At 38.8% G+C, this 17453-nt stretch overlaps 1 protein-coding gene across 1 annotated transcript in view; it reads left to right on the plus strand.

The window, feature by feature from the left end:
* Positions 1–5619, plus strand: part of SSTR3 (somatostatin receptor 3) — a 364665-nt gene extending 359046 nt beyond the window's left edge. Inside the window, exon 3 of the transcript XR_014492889.1 lies at positions 5570–5619. The gene's annotated coding sequence lies outside the window, so the exon portion shown is untranslated. The remainder of the gene's footprint in view (positions 1–5569) is intronic.
* The last annotated feature ends 11834 nt before the right edge of the window (positions 5620–17453 follow it).

A 17453-nucleotide genomic window follows, 5' to 3' on the forward strand; every position in this document is an offset into this window, starting at 1 on the left:
CTGGCCCAGAGACCCTCCTTCTGCCAGAGACCCTCAGATCTGTCCCACTCTTGTCCCATAGGCACCCTTGATGCAAACGATGTAGAGCTGGCCACGCCCACCCAGTAGGCCATACGCACTTTAGCCACGCCCACCCAGTAGGCCATACGCACTCTAGCCACGCCCACCCAGTAGGCCACGCCCACCCTGGCCATACCCACCCGGCCCCCTGAGGGCAACCGCAGTGCTGATGCGGCCCTCAATGAAATTGAGTTTGACAACCCTGTACTAACAGATGAAATGCATAAAAGTGCTGACAACCAGCTTGTAATGAAAGTAGGCCTGGTATCATTGTAGTAAGAGCAGCATAGAAAGATCTAGGTTTTTTATCTAAAGAGTAGGGACAGTTTCAGATTTGCACATCATGGAACAAAACAAATTTTAAATAAAAATGTATACGACATCACTGCTCTGTAAGAATCATTGTGAATTAGCCCAATTGCTGCTTTAATGTATTTTCACTTTTATTGCCCACACATTGATATATAATATTCTCTCATTTTGTGATTTTCTCATTTTTCTCATCTACTCTTTACATGGAAAAATCTAAGCATAGCTGCATCATAAATATTTATTTAATCAGAAATTATTATCTTACCTCATTCGTCCAGCATGTGAATAACATGGCTAGCCAATTCTGGTACTGCTGGAGTCTTCTAATTTTGTTGGGTTTTCTTTTCTTTTTTTAACAAATGCAGAAGCAATCCTATGAATTATAAAGAAAATAAAAAAGTATTCCACAGTTCATCTTTATCTTTTATATTCATACTTAAAACTCCATTTCTAATATGGGGTACATTGCTTACTTCTACACTATAGGGTTGACCTAGCTATGTGTAGACTTTAATTCTTAGTTAAAAATGCTAACAAGCTTACAGAAAAGAGTACAGTGAAGAGTTTAAGAAAAGAAACATTTAGTTTCTGCTTGATTTTTCTTCTTCATTTTCTGATTCCTTCAGTATTAAACTGTCACAAACAATAATTTCTTTTGAAAAGATTGTCAACATTTCCTTAACAGAGAAAGAGTCTATCTCTCTCTCTTTCCCTCCCTCTCTCTCTCTCTCTCTCGCTCTCTCCCACTCGCTCTCTCTCTCTCTCCCTCTCTCTTTCTCTCTCTCCCTTTCTCTCTCTCTCATTAATTCACCTCACAGGGTTGATGTTGTGGGGACAATAGGAGAAGTAAGCTGTGTTTGGCATGTTTGCTGCCTTGAGTTGCTTATAAAATATTAAATGCCGGATACAAATCAATCAATTAATAAAATCTGTCAGTCACTTTGTAGTTTCAATACATGACACCACCTCTTTGGGATATGTTCCTTAATGTTTCCTCCTGTACTCCAGTAGTGTTCTTCTTGTGTAAGGGTTGCTGTAGCAAACACTGATCATTTTTGTTCGGGTTTACCACTATAGGTATATACTCTTTCCAACCTTGCCTCTTCTACATTTAAGGCATCGGATGTCTGAATGAAGATATAACATCATGTAGCTTGTTAGATAATGTCATTATATTTATTGTAGTGTACCATAGTTAAATCATAGCTATATGTCTCTTATTACATTTAACAATGCTTGATATATTAAGTCAAAATCCAAAAGTTGCAATGCTGGCTTATGAGGGTTTTTTTTATGTGGATTGCAAAGGACTAGATCGGTTCCAGACCTTGCAGTCCACATAGGAGCTGTGACTAGGGGGGCTTTCGCCCAGGTTCGCCTGGTGCGCCAGTTGCGGCCCTATCTAAGCCGGGATGATCTATGCACGGTCACTCACGCGCTCGTGACCTCTCGACTAGACTACTGCAACGCTCTCTACATGGGGCTGCCCTTGAGGACCACCCGGAGGCTCCAACTGGCACAGAATGCAGCCGCGAGAGTTGTGTTGGGAGTTTCCCAATACTCCCATGTCACACCTCTGCTCCGTGAGCTGCATTGGTTGCCAGTTGTCTTCCGGGTGAGATTCAAGGTACTAGTAATGGTGTTTAAAGCCCTACATGGCAGGGGTCCGGAGTACCTTAGGGAACACCTGCTGCCGGCGTCAACTTCCCTCCGCCCTGTGCGTTCCCACAGAGAGGGACTCCTCAGGGTGCCACCGGTCAGAGAATGTAGATTGGTGGCCCCCAGGGGGAGATCTTTCTCTGTGGGCGCCCCAGAGCTATGGAACCAGTTACCAGTTGAGCTCCGGACGGCGCCCGATCTTCGCTCCTTTCGCCGCGATCTGAAAACATACTTGTTCGAACAAGCCGGCCTGGCCTGAGGGGGGATTGGTGGAGTTTTTATTATTATTTATTTTATTGGGGGTTTTTTTATCAAGGTACTAACTGTTTTTATGGGCATGTATTTAATTACTTTTTAATTTTTGTAATCTCTGTGTTTTATTCTTGCCCTGTACACCGCCCTGAGTCCTTTGGGAGAAGGGCAGTATAGAAATATTAATAAATTAAATTAAATTAAATTAAAGAACTTGGAAGTATCCTAAGCATTACATCCTGTTTGCAGAGAAAAATTCCCTAAGATTTCCATGTCAGATGTATTTGTAATAAGGATGTTTTGACTATGGATGTATCAACTTTTCTAGGCAGTGCATAAGTTGAGAGTAAATCTTCCTCCAGTTTCATAACATTGTACATTATACAGACATCTTCATTTAAGTACAGAGAAAGCCCTGCTTAATTTGACTTGCAGCCAAAAAAGGTATTTGATTTATAAAATATCTCTCTGTTCCTTGTATGTGTAAGGATGAGAGAAAGCCCATAGCTTTTGGCATAACTGCATAAGAATTCATAAATACAAATTTTAATCTTTAGTCTGATTTCTCTCACAGAATTTACCTATATTCCTGACAAACGTCCTCCCCCCCCCAAATATACACACAGAGAAAACCATTATTTCAGCTAGTATGCCTTATTAACAGCCTGCCCTCTATTTAGAACTAATGGCTGACATGCATTGATTTCTTCCCTTCTCTTATTGATTAGGCAGCTGCTGAATGTTCACATTCCACCAAAACATGCAAAGAGAAAGGAGATAAAAACAGTTCAGAAACAAACTCTTAGGCAGATAATGTGCCTCAGAGAGCCTGACTCTTTGTTCCAGATCTACACAGAATAGGACACGGCTCTCTTGAGTTCCACTCATTAGGGAGCTCAATCACAGAGGCCACAAGAACACAGCTGTGTAGCTTTCTTGGCAACAATATAGAAGCTCTTTGCTATTTAAAGGGAAGGGGGAATAGTTGTAGAAATCTTATTTGGGATAGATATTTCATGGGATAGAAAAATTTTACTTCTGCTACTTCAAAATATTTGATAGGGTCCAGAATGTTCATAAGATTACATGTATCCCATTGCCCAGTCTCAGTTCATAATAATGAAGAGCCTATTCCATGTAACAATCTCTCAGTAATTGTCTCCACAATAAAATAGTATTGCACCAGTTGGCATTGGGAAAACGCTGAAAGAATTTCAACGTTTTCTAGTCAAGTTACAAAATGTTTAGTTACATTGTTTGAACTTATGTAGAAAGGGGGTATAAAAAAGTAGTCATTTCACTTTTATGGTGGTCTATTTCTAATAAATTATATATATATATATATATATATATATATATATATATATATATATATATGTATATATATGTATATATATATATATGTATATATATATATATGTATATGTATATATATATATATATATATATATATATATATATATATATATATATATATATATATATATATATATGGGACGCGGTGGCTCAGTGGGTTAGGACGCTGAACTTGTCGATTGGAAGGTCGGCAGTTTGGCGGGTCGAATCCCGAGTGCCGCGTAACAGAGTGAGCACCTGTTATTCGTCCCAGCTTCTGCCAACCTAGCAGTTCGAAAGCACGTAAAAATGCAAGTAGAAAAATAGGGACCACTACGGTGGGAAGGTAACAGCGTTCCGTGCGCCTTTGGCGTCTAGTCATGCCGGCCACATGACCACGGAGACGTCCTCGGACAAGCGCTGGCTCTTCGGCTTTGAAACGGAGATGAGCACCGGCCCCTAGAGTCGGAAACGACTAGCACGCATGTGCGGGGGAACCTTTACCTTTATATATATATATATATATATATATATATATATATATATATATATATATATATATATATGTGTGTGTGTGTGTGTGTGTGTGTGTGTGTGTGTGTGTGTGTGTGTTTGTGTGTGTGTCTGTCTGTCTGTCTGTCTGTGTAATTGTCCAAATTTGGAGAAAAATAGACTTAATCCTTTCCCTTACCTGTGCTGTTTATTTAGTATGGCTAATAATTAAACTTCTTAATTGCTACTAGTAGAAAATAGCACTCTTATATAGTAGCAAATATAAAAACTTGTGTAATGTTAAATGTATGAGAAGACAACATGAATCTTGCTAGCTCAAATTTAAATTCAAAAGCACTTACTGGGAGATCTTTACAAGTATTGTACCTAACAAGATTCAGGGAAAGGAAAACAGAAAAAATGGAATTTGAAAAGGGGACATTGATATTTGGAAAACTATTTGTGACATTAGAATAATTCAGGAATGAGAGAAATGTTGTGTGGGAAGTAATACAAAAAAAGAAGAAGCTCTAGGTAAATTATGAAAAGAAAGCAGAATGATCAAAGAAATAAAGCATGGCACAAAAAACATCTGTAAGCTATAAATATTACTGCGTTCAATAGGACATGTAAGAGTCAGCTAGAATTCATCAGATAACATGAGCACTTGGGAAAGCCATATGAATGGCAAGGAAAATTCCGCAGTGAATTATGATAAGAATTAGGAGCCAAAATTGACCTTTCAGATATAAAACTAAATTGGTGGACTGAAAAGCTGAAATGGTGTGTGAAAACTCTTAAAGGTCAGAAGTTCTATTCATTGGCAGATAGCAATATGAACAAATGGTGTTAAGAAAGCAATTAAGAATGGCAAGGTGTAATATTTTCTCATTAGTATTATTACATAAGAATTATTATTATTATTATTAGACTTATATACTGTTGAGGTCTCTTGGTAATTTATTAAAAACGTTGGAAGAAATGTTTGACTTACATTGTTGTATTCCTGTTCACTTCAGCAGAATTTCAGAAATAGAAAGGGCCACTGAAAAGCAACAAAGCCAATAAAATAATTGTACTATTTCTCATAAATTCAGTTACTACTGTTAAATTCAATTACAAGCATAGGTTCAATATATTTGCTAGTGCTGTAAAAATGTAGATGCTGTTAGACTTGATTCTGGTATATGGTAGACTTGACAAATTTCCTGCCCTGTTTTTTAATCAGTCATAGGGACCCCTAAAATATCCAAATTAAATCAGAGCATTTTACATTGCACACTTAACAGACAAATTGAAATAGAACATTTTTTATTGTTTAATCTTAACCTTCATCTGTCTCATCCAATTCTTTCCTATCATAACTTGAAATTACCCCTTTCAAAAGAGAGATCATTTGATTCTCTCCTTGATCTGCATTTTAGATGTACCCTTAAATGGACTCAAGAAGATGGTAGAGGAATGTTGTCCATGGGGTTGCGATGGGTCAGACACGACTTCGCAACTAACAGCAACAAAAAGCTATCCTAGGTTTATGGTTTGGTTTAACTACTATTGAGTCCATATCAGAATACGCACTCAAATCTGAGAATGTTTTCAAAATAAGCAAAAGCACATTAAACTTGTATGGATATTATGAAAAGGTCCCAAAGTACTGTATATTTACTAAAATTGATTTGAGACCACAAATTTAATGGATTTCAGTCTTTGGCATTTTGGAATGTGATCTCGTTTTCTGGCCATTTCTCTTTGAAAGCTCATGAAAGATCCATCAATCAATAATTGATGTAGAATTACACTGCAGAATTACTCTGAGTGTGATCAGAGTAATTGTCTCTGTTTTCTGTCTCAGAAATCTCTTTGCATCCTCCAATCTTTTCTGGAGTATCATATATTTTTGAGAGAAGGAAGATATTCTGTTCATTTCCCATAACTGTGGTAGCATCTTAGAACACTAATATTCTTCACCTAAGATTCTTCACTTGTTAGATTTTACTGCCAAAGTGGTCTGTCTCCTCTTTTTCCAGAGTTTGGCTCTATCTTTCACTATCTTTATTAAAAAATTAATTATTGCAACCAAATGCAACAAAATTATTTTAAAAAGTACATTATATAAATTTTATTGACCCTATAAATTGTTTCTGATATTCACTATTGTTCTCCAATGCAACCCCATATGCTTCTTTACTACGATCTCTGCTTCTTCTCTTAAATTCAGATTAGTAATAGTTTTACTAACAGCAGTTCCACAATAGTAATGATTTCTGTCAACTTTTAGAGTCACCCAGACATCACTGTGCTAAAATAACAACAATGTGGATAGCTTTATTATTTCAACAATGACTGAACAATAATGTTAAGATGCTATAGGTGAATAATTCAGAAGTGACAAATCATGGATTTAACTTTGTTTGTTTTTTGTTTGTTTAGGAGAGGGGAGGATGAAATTATGGTTATGCAGCATAACCATGGGCACGTCACAAACAATAGTAAAATAGTAGTAATGATAATAACAGAATGAGTGTGGCAAAAAAAAGCAAAGGTAATACCAATAGTAATAGTCTCATACTACCTCAATGTGAGTTGTGTGAAAAACCAGGTCTTTAAGTCTCTGGAGAAGGCTAAGAGGTGAGTGCCTGCCAGATCTCAGGATGAAGGGCATTCCAGAGGGGAGGAGCAACTATGGATCCCACCACATGGCAACATGTAGCAGACGGAACAGAACTATGCCCATCCTTTCAGACCTAATGGAACATGCAGATACCCTTAAAGAGAGACAGTCCAACAAATCACCTGGACCTAGGCCACTCAGGGCTTTGTAGACAATAACCAGCACATCAAACTTCACCAGTAATATAATAACAAGAGTATGGATTTGTTACTATAATTAAAAGTTGGTGGATTCTGAACAAAGATTGTGCATTTCTTCTTTTAACATACAGTTTACATGCAATAAGTCATGCTGACCTTTTATATATGATAAAGGAGGATGCCTCCAGCAACGGATAAATAATATAATAATTGCATCTGGAGATAAAGAGAAACATTCTCACAAACTCCTTTTAAGTGGGATGACACATGCCACTATAACACTTCTCTGTGTTGCAGAATTGGAGTAATTCCACACTCTGATAACCTGCAGATGTACAGTATTCAGGTTTTAATTTCCAGAATTCCTAGCAAGAAAGATCAGCCGACCTCCCTAGAGTATAACTGTATTTTTGAACTACAACAATAATCTAGGCCAATATCCGTATATCAGATTCAGGGTTTCGGCAAATATAACAAGTCAGTATTTTAAGTAGACCAAAGATTTTAAGGAAATCTTTCAGGCCTGAGTCTCGGATCCTATTGAGGTCTCAACTGCAGATTGCCACGAAAGGCTTTTGCAATACTTATGAATAAACTTTGATTTGTATCAATTCTACTCCTTCTATAAATAGTGGCTAACTGAGCCTGCATTTCTAAAAGAACTCCATGCAAATAGGCAGAAGATCAAGGTTTTTTTCCCCTCAGAATCAGAGAGACACTTCTCAAACATCTCAAACGGAGGGAGGAAGGAATGGCCTTGAGGGGCAGAAGGAAGAGCTGCTACCAAGGCCATGATTAGTTAAAAGTGACCTGAGTCTGGGGCAGGAATGTAACCTGAGCAAATGTCTTGGACAAGAGCCTCCCTAGTTCTGACAAGGATAAAGAGAGGGGGAAATGTACTCAGACTTGCAAATTTCTGTTACGGTAGCCTTACAATAAAAATAGTACTGACCTACATGATATCAAATGCTCATCTGATCTACCTTGAAGGGTTGACACATCCAGAGAATGTCAGATCCAGGAATATCTGAAAGGATCAGAATCCTCTATTTAGCTTCAATGTACCCAGAAGTACATTGCTGCTCAGGGAGCTCCACGTCCACATGATACTAAGGGCCAAACTGGCTGGGAATTTTAGCAGTCCTATATGTTGTTGTTGTTAGCTGCGAAGTCGTGTCCGACCCATTGAGACTCTATGGACAATGTTCCTCCAGGCCTTAAATGGACCATCTTCTGGAGTCCATTTAAGCTCACGCCTACTGCTTCAGTGACTCCATCCAGCCACCTCATTCTCTGTCGTCCCCTTCTTCTATTGCCCTCAATCTTTCCCAGCATGAGGCTCTTCTCCAGTGAGTCCTTCCTTCTCATTAGGTGGCCAAAGTATTTGAGTTTTAGCTTCAGGATCTGGCCTTCTAAAGAGCAGTCAGGGTTGATCTCCTCTAGGAGTGACCGGTTTGATCGCCTTGCAGTCCAAGGAACTCGCAGGAGTCTTCTCCAGCACCATAGTTCAAAGGCCTCAATTCTTTGGCGCTCAGCCTTTCTTATGGTCCACCTTTCACAGCCATACATTGCAAAGATAGTCAAATAAAGAAAATCAGAGCATGCTAATTTAAAATAGGCATACTATATAACAATGCTCTCAGGTGAAGCCCAACTCCTGAGAACTGCATCCATGCAGTTTTCCAAGCAGCATTAAGGAAGTGATTTGCCGTGGTCTTCTTTCAGTTTTCATTCCCCACTCAGATACTAACCAGTACCTATCCTGGTTAGGTTCTGATATCAGGTAATGTCAGGTACATGATGTCACTATTAAAGGGGGGGGAAATGAATGAAACATATTATTTCATTATAAGTTTGTTCAACGAAGTGAAGCAAAGGAAAACAATCTAGGGAAAGATGAAAGCAAACAGTGACAGAATATAAGAAAAGCAGAGCAAGAACATTAGAAGCTATGGATCTGCTATTTTCTTATTCGCTTTCTGTGTTCCTCTTCTTGTTTTGGCATTCGCTAAGGTCAGAAGGAACCCTCTGCTGAGCCAGGCCCTGACTGGCATGTCTTCTTGCAGTTGAAGTTTGTGCAAAGCAATGTGAGATGGCAAAATGGAGGCACTCCAAACCTGAAGTTGGCGTAAGTCTCATATACAAACATAATGCCAGTTTCACTAAAGGTAGTCCTCAACCTATGACCACAGTTGGACTGCAATGTGGTCATTTGGTGAGTCATTACAAGGCCACACCTGATTTTATGACCTTTTTTGCTGTGGCCGTTAAGTGAATCATGTGACCATTAAGTGAATCCAGCTTCTCCCATCTATTTTGCTTCTTAGAAGCCAGTTGGGAGGGTCACAAATGGTGACCACGTGATATTGAGATGCTCTAAATATCATAAACATATGTTGGTTGCACAGCACTCAGATCATGATCATATGACCATGGGAACGCTGCAATAATGCTAAGTGCAAGGATACATCAAAAGTCACTCTTTTCAGCACCGTCATAACTTTAAACAGTTGCTAAATGAATATGTGTAAATTGAGGACTACCTGTAATACTTCCTTCCAAATGAACAGCTTTGGAGTGGTTCCTGTGGAGACATACACTTAGAAAAATAGACTGAGATATTGATCAGCTATATTGATTTTTTTCCAAGAACTGCCCAGTGGACTGGATTATTTCTACTCTTATTTACAGGATTGCACTTCAGGAAAAATAATGTTTTCATGTATATAATCCCATAGTATCTTTCCTAGTGCTTGCTTCTTGGGAACAAATGATGAATCAGAAGAGTCCACTGAATCATCAGATCAAAGTCTGTCTAGTGTAAAAAGTGAAATCTAGACCCTAAATTTAATGTTGAACTAGGCAACTTGATATCTACTCCCAAAGATAGTTCTTCCTCAGTCAAAGAGCAACTCCAAATATCCTGGACACCTCTGGCTTCCCAGGGCATACTCACCAGGAAAAACTCAACATAAAGGAATGTGTTGAAGTTCAAGATGGCAAACTCAAAAGCTCATATTTTAATCAGCATTTTTCAATCATGAAAGTGAAACCTGGGCAAACAAGAGGGAAGAGCGAAGGAATCAAGATGTTCTATGGAAATAATAAGAGTCTGGATCACTGCAAATACCTGGACATCCTTCAAGATTTAACAACATTAAGCATATTGAACCCAAGAGAAGGTAGTGAATATATCAAGAGAGTGAAGAAGATCAATTCAGTGGAAGAAATACCAACAAGACAATTAACATCTGGGCAAATCCAGTAATTAAATTCACAGCTAGAATAGAGCACTGGACTCAAGCTGGATGAGAAGCACTGGATAGGAAGACTAAACAATGACACTGAATCATGCCTTTCATCCACACTGCAATGTTGATTTACCAAGGAGTATACAGTAGGTGGATGTGGAATTGTGCAAGTATACTAGAGAGTTGAAGAAGATAAATGGTCATTGGAAGAATATCTGAAGGTCAATGAAGTTACATTGAAACTAGTACACTAAGAAAGCTTATTGAATATCAAAGAGACAAAAATGACCTACTAGAACAGGGGTGTCAAATTGCTGGCCCACAGGCCGGTTGCATCATACAGAGGCTGTGCCCACCCCAGCTCCGGCAATACAAAAAAAGTAATGATGTGTTACTACACATCATGTGATGCGGCAAGTTTGACACCCATGTACTAGAAGAATAGAAAAGAGACATGGGAATGCAAAGTATGCCATGGCCACTACACACAAACATTAAATAAAAACTAGCAGAAAAAGCAGATAATTGCAAAACCTGGCAATGGCTAAGAGCTGGAAAGTTGAAGGATTCAGGGGGGGGGGCTAATCCTGCCTGCACAAGTCTTAAGGACAAATATATACCAAGCCAGAATTGAGATGATAGCAAGAGACAGCAAATGCTGTTTTGGCAAAGAAGCTGAAGAAACAGTGGGCCACCTAGTTAGCTGCTGCAACCCCAGGCAACTGGCCTCCATTTTCCAGACTCCCTGTAAGCCTATCACCTGTGAATGGAACAAACCTAAATAGAGCTGTTATGAAATACCTCCTCCCAATTTTTCACTGTGTTTGCTTGGTGTGAATTGTACGTGAATATACCACCAATTTGGTGGGTGAGAACAGAACAACTCAAGGATACAAAAAAACAGTATTTATGTACAGGGGTGATTTGATGTCTCCTTTATTCCCCTTGTTCCTTATGGGAGCTGATGTCTGCAGCTTGCAAAAAAAGATTTTGTGATGTTATTTGCCAGAACTGAAGAATGGCCTGACCTCCAGCCCTTCCCCCCATGCTATAAAGTATCTTAATTTATGAACAAGTAAATGGTGCATATCTAACAGCAAAGAACTTCTTGGAATGGTTAGCATCTCTGGGAAGCAAGTGGGATCAGAGACTATCTTGTTCCTCCCAGTGGACCATATTTGCTTACTGATAATTTTGCAAACTGGGTAAGAGAATAACATTGGTTGTGGGAACTGGCAAGATTAATTTTGAAACCCAGATACTGTATAGAAAGGAATAATAGCAATTTTGAAAAGCACATCAGAACTTTTGGAAATATAGGGCCCTGTCACAGAAAGTATGCTTACATTGAAAGTCTGAATTCTGAACCAATATTTTTTAAATGGCAAAACTTTATTTTCTGTTGATGTTATTGATAACTAGCCCATTTAGTGTCAGCAGTTTAGCTGTTCATGAGTTTCCTATCTTTAATACCTTAAAGGAGAGAGTGATGCTTATGTGCCCAGATTGCCACAGGATATGATAAAAAAAAATCAAAATGGCAGTCATGTTGGTATGATTGAAGTTCCACTTATTTTTAATGCGTGAACATAAAAAAGAGAGAGAAGTTTAAAAACACCATTTTATCCACCATCTTTCCATTAATTTTGTCCTGGTGTTGTGTATATTATAGAACTGTGTATATTTTAGAACTGTCCAGCTGTCTTTTTGTGGCATTTGGTTACAAGACATCCCTCTGAAAGAGAAAGATAAACTTGAAGAGAATGGAATAGAACTATTTAAAAAAAACAAAGTCATCCATCTCCTCCTCAGAGCATCACACCTCACAAAAAGAAAAGCACGTCAACTTCCAAACAGAACAGGAGTCAGTAATGATTCTTGTTGTCAGTGTAATGCCAGCCACATGACCACAGACTTAAAGTGTCTTTATTATTTCAGTTTGGCATAACAATTGTCCTCCTGCTGACTTCAAAATGCCATTCAAGTTCATCAGAGTTATCCTGAACTATAAATCAACCCAATTCATAATTCTTCCATTTAAACAATATGTTGAACTAAGGACAGTATATTGTGTTCAAATGGATGCTTTGTTACAATAAAGCCAATCAGGCTTCTGTTGGCTTAGTACATCTCCCAAACCAGGAACAGTTTGATGAGCGTCAAAAGAATTAGAAATAGAAAGCTGGGCAAGATGGAAATCTCTGCTCAGAGTTAACCACCCCAATTTTCACCTTAAACTACACAATACTTCTGTCCAGCTATTATAGGCCATGACCTAATACTGACATACTGTACAACTAAGCTCACCCACGGATAAAGAAAGGCTTCAGCAGAACTGTTTTAGGTAAGTCTGCTACATAGCTTCTTCAGAACCCACTAGCCAGTTCAGTGAACAGCATTTAGCTGTTTAGGATAAAAAGGAATTAATACAGTAATTTTGCAGTAATATTTATGCAAGCAACTATTCAAATTCTGTAATTTCATAAATATTCAAATTCCTAGAGGCATTTAGAGAGCATCCAGTGATGAAGTGATATAAAGTTTCAAGCCAAAACTCTGCAAAACTATGCTTGACAGTGCAAAAAAATCATTATGTTATTTAAATCATCTCGGTCTCTTTGATGTAAGAAAAACAATTGAAAGTAAAGTTTTGTACTGGTGTGATGACAATCAGAGGAACTGCTTAATCCTTTCAAAGATTTGTCTTTTAATTTATTCTTTTATTGCTTTCAAAAGAGTGACAAAAAAGGAATGGAAAAAATGCACAGATGAAAATACATATATTGTCAAAGGGGAAAAAAACATGGAACATGTAATCCTTTCCAAATCTGCTGCTTTCTCCTTCCAACTACCTCACCCACTCACCAACAAATTCTTCTCCTTTTGCCATGTTGTTGTTTTAATATATATTTTTATATAAAGGTAAAGATTTCCCTTGTACAGTCATGTTCAACTCTAAAGGGTGGTGCTCATCTCTGTTTCTTAGCTGAGGGAGACAGCATTGTCTGAAGATGCTTCAGGCACATGATGAGGCACATGGAATGCTGTTACCTTTCTGTTGAAGTGGTACCCATTTATCTACTCCCATTTGCATGCTTTTGAACTGCTAGGTAGGCAGGAGCTGGTGCAAGTAATGGAAGCTCACCCTGTCGTGAGGTGCTTAGACCTCAAACCCAGGTGGATCAGCTTTCCTTCTGTCTTAGATCAAACAGAATTAAGACAAAGTCCCTTTGCTTTTTTAAAAAAAATAGTTTTCTTCCCAGACTTAATTCATGTTGTGCTAAATGTTGCATTCCTTCTAGGTAATATCTGTGGTTCTCAATAGTACCCAATTCCGTGCTCACTGATGGTCCAGAGAATACCATACCAGGGGTATCAAATGTAACTGTGCAATCAAGCAAGGCAAGGAGGTGTGTGTTCCCTTAATCTAGATCCTGCTGCAGTTCATCTACAACAGGCATGTCAAACTCGCATGTGATGTATCGTGACTTTTCCCCCATTGCCAGAAATGGGGTGGGTGCAGTTTCGGTGTGACACATCTGGCCTGCGGGCCGGCAGTTTGACATGTCTGATGTACAAGAACAAATCAAGCATTTTCTGTTTTCTGCCCTGTACCAAACACAGATTGGAAAGGATTCATATAAATTGCTTCATGCATGGCCATTTGTGACTCCAGTGCAAGGATCAAATATATAGTTGATGGAGTTCATCTTGCAAACAACTCTGATCATTTCCTCCGAGTTCACAAGTTTGAATCTCAAGTCACCTGACATGAGATTTCACAGAGCCAGCATCCAACTCAGAGTGAATATGAGTGATTTTGTTTTGAAAATGTTTTGCAGGTAGGTCATAGTACCTTGCAAGAAAATTTTCCACTCTATTACTCCCAAACAGGAAATAGGTAACCCTAAACAAGGTATTTGCTTGCAACCCAAAGGTGCAATAATTATAGGGAGATGTCAACCCTTACCTCCAGGTTATGGTCAATTATATTTGGTCTTTGTCTTTTTTCATATAACTCTGCTTGTCTCTTATGACATTTCATCTTCTCAGTAATTCAAGAAACTCCCTGTGTTGATTACCCAGAGAGACCACTCAAGAGAAATCCTGTTAAGCACTTTCACCCCTTCCTTACTTCAGCCAGGCATCTGACTGAACAGTCTGTCAGATTGTTGGCAAACACCAGAACTTCACTCTGAAAATGATCAGAACCCATAAGGCATCTCAGCCAGATTCTCTTAATTTAGCTTCCTAATAGTCATCTAACCACATCTTAACCAGGAAGTGCCTTGTCCATGTCAAATGAGTAAAGGATATGACCTCCATTTCCAAGTCAAACTCCCATTATTTTACAATAAAAGTTGGATCCAAGATTTGTTTGTTTGTTTGTTTGTATCCCACCTTCATTATTTCTACAAACAACTCAAGTATCCAACACAACTTCCTCCTCTTATTTTCCCCACAAGAACCCTGTGAGTTGGGCTGAGAGAGAATGACTGGCCCAACCTAATCATTCAGTTGGCTTTCATAGCTAAAGGATTAGAACTCACAGTCTCCTGCTTTCTACCCTAGTGCCTTAACTACTAGACCAAACTGGCTCAAACTGGTTCCCTATGCAGTTCAGGCCTATGATAACTTATGATGGATCCACAGTTGACTGAAATCTATGCAATCGAAACTTATCCTGTTCTCCCACCAGGGCATCAAAATTAAAAATTCCCTGCAACAGAGACGGGGCCCCCCCATCATTATACTGGGCATGAAGTCAAACAACTTTACTAAGGATGCTGGGGTAATACACCAAGAACATCTTTTCCTTATCCTGACATCCAGCTCCATAGATAAGATGCCACATACAGCCACTTGTGGAATGGGACAACTGGCCACCAATGATTAAATGGTATTAAATGGTATTTAATCATTATATGAAATCTTTATTAGTTTAAGAGCATTAAAAAAGTAATCTTAAGATTGATGAATATTTCTCATATTGTATATGACTCTGGCAGTTAAATCATTTATCTTTCACATATTGATTAATGGAGATCAGAATGATTGTTTAACCAAACCTGCTCAAACTTTAAAGAGAGCAGGAGAGAGAACAAGATAGGCTAACAGGGTTATGAAAACATAACACATCTCAATCTCTTCTACAAATTCAACTTCCCCACAAATTCTTCCACAAAATTGCATTGGTCTTTCCAGTCTATCTAGTTTTCTGAGATATGAAATTGTTTAGAGATAAATAAAATTGATTGGATCAGAAAGTAAATGAGAATCATATAGTGTCCTTTACTGTTATATTAATTATAATTTACTGTATGTGTTTTAGAGTTTTCAAATGGTACTATAGTAGAATCCTTGTTTAACAAAAAAAATCTCAGTGTTGGAATTTCACAACACCTTAAATAAAGTACTTTGTTACACAATACCCACTGTTCAGATAGCATGTCAAATCTTAACATGGATTAGGGAAAGGAATGCAATTATTGTGTTCACATAACTTTCTATGACCAAACAAATAAACTATATTAGGCTTTAGCTTGGTGGTAAGCACATAACACTGAATCACAATCAGTCCAATGTTATCTTATCCTACTATATTAACATAGTTAGAAATTAAAATAATTTCCATGGCCCTAAAGAGGAAGGAGTTTACTTCATGGAGGATAACTTTAGTCATGATCTCTGTATGCTACATCCAGATTCACTAGCACATATGTTCAACTTATCATACACTGATGACTTAAATGAGAGTGAGTTATTATCCTCAAATTTTACTTATGGGATTCCCAGGGGTATTTGACAGGCCACTTCAGGAAACAAAGTAATGGGACTGGCAGTGATTTGGTCTGATCCTGTAGGGTTCTTCTTCTCTCCTTATGCTCTCCCCTCTCTTTAAGAATTTAAAGGTGTTTGAAATACAATCTCCATAATCTATTTGTCTGCTTTATTCTATTCTCCACAAAGAAAATATATAACATGAACCCTTCTAAAATGGGGGGAGAGATAAATTGATTTCCAGCAATTAACGGAAGAATAAAACAACAAACATTGAGCAATAGTACCTCACTGTTCTTTTTTTTCCCCTGTAACATGCATTGAAGAATAATCAGTATCGATTTTTCTTGCTTATATTTTGTTTTGCTAACATACATAATGCACTATATTTTTCTCTATTTCATTTTGACTGTCTTCTAGTTCAAGTTTTTTTGCACATGTAATTGTGATGTGACAACTGAATTCAGAGCATTAGGCAGGTTTGACTGGAGTGCAAATAAAGGGGGATATGGTTCTCTCCGAGTTTCTGAAACCTAAGGGAGAGATAATTTCAGGGATTGGGAAAAGAGGAGTGAAAATGGAAAAGGACAAGCAGGAAGGCTAATAGCCCCGCCCTTCCTGCTTCTGAGAGCTAGGACAATTATTCTCACTTACAGATGCTGGCGAAGAGGATCTAGGAAGTGAAAGATTCCCCTCACCCCCCCACCCCACCCCAATCTCCAATGCCTCCTCAGTTTTCCCGGCAGCACCCCGGGCAAAGAGGTAACAGAGCTGTTCTTCAGCACCGCGGAGTGATCAGTGCAGGGGAGCTGTCCATTTCAGCACCACCACGTTAATGCAGTAGGTGGAGAGCGGAATTCACAAGGAAAGCAAGGCGAGAGACACCGACGGGCAGCGTATCCTGCAGCAAGCTTTTCTGGTTTCCTGATCTTCAGAAGCTTTGCAGAGAGGGGGCAGGAAGGGGAAATCCATCTCGAAAATCCATCTGGCAGAAATTCCCCCCTCCCCTGCCCAACTGTTAGCTACTACCACTCCTGAAGCTCAACATCTCCAAAAAGAGAGAGAGAGAGAAACAACTACTTCTCTACACTGCCTTGGAGGAAGAGCCATGGATGGCAAATGCTCAGCACCTGTTCAGTTGAAAGCAAGGGCTTACAAGAAACTGGCAAGTCTGGCTTGGTGGTAAAAAGGGAACAGAAAAAGAAAAACGGGGTCAGAGAAGAAAAGAATTGAAACCAAAACCAGCAAACAGACAAAGTAAGGGGGGAAATCCAAGGAATATACACTGGGAAGAAAAGGATTGTTCATGGCGCAGGCTGCAGAGCTAAGCAAGAAGACTGAAGGTTGCACCTCTACTCTTACAGTCTCTAACTGTCTAGGTCCAGATAATGAGAGAGTGTGTTGAGAATGCTGCTTCGGTTGCCGCTGCTGCTGCTGCTGCTCCCCTGTTCACTGTGGAAGCCATCTCCAAATTAGCCATCACATATGGAAACTGGAGAC

This window comes from Vipera ursinii, assembly GCF_947247035.1.
Source record: "Vipera ursinii genome assembly, chromosome: 6".
NCBI lineage: Eukaryota > Metazoa > Chordata > Lepidosauria > Squamata > Viperidae > Vipera > Vipera ursinii.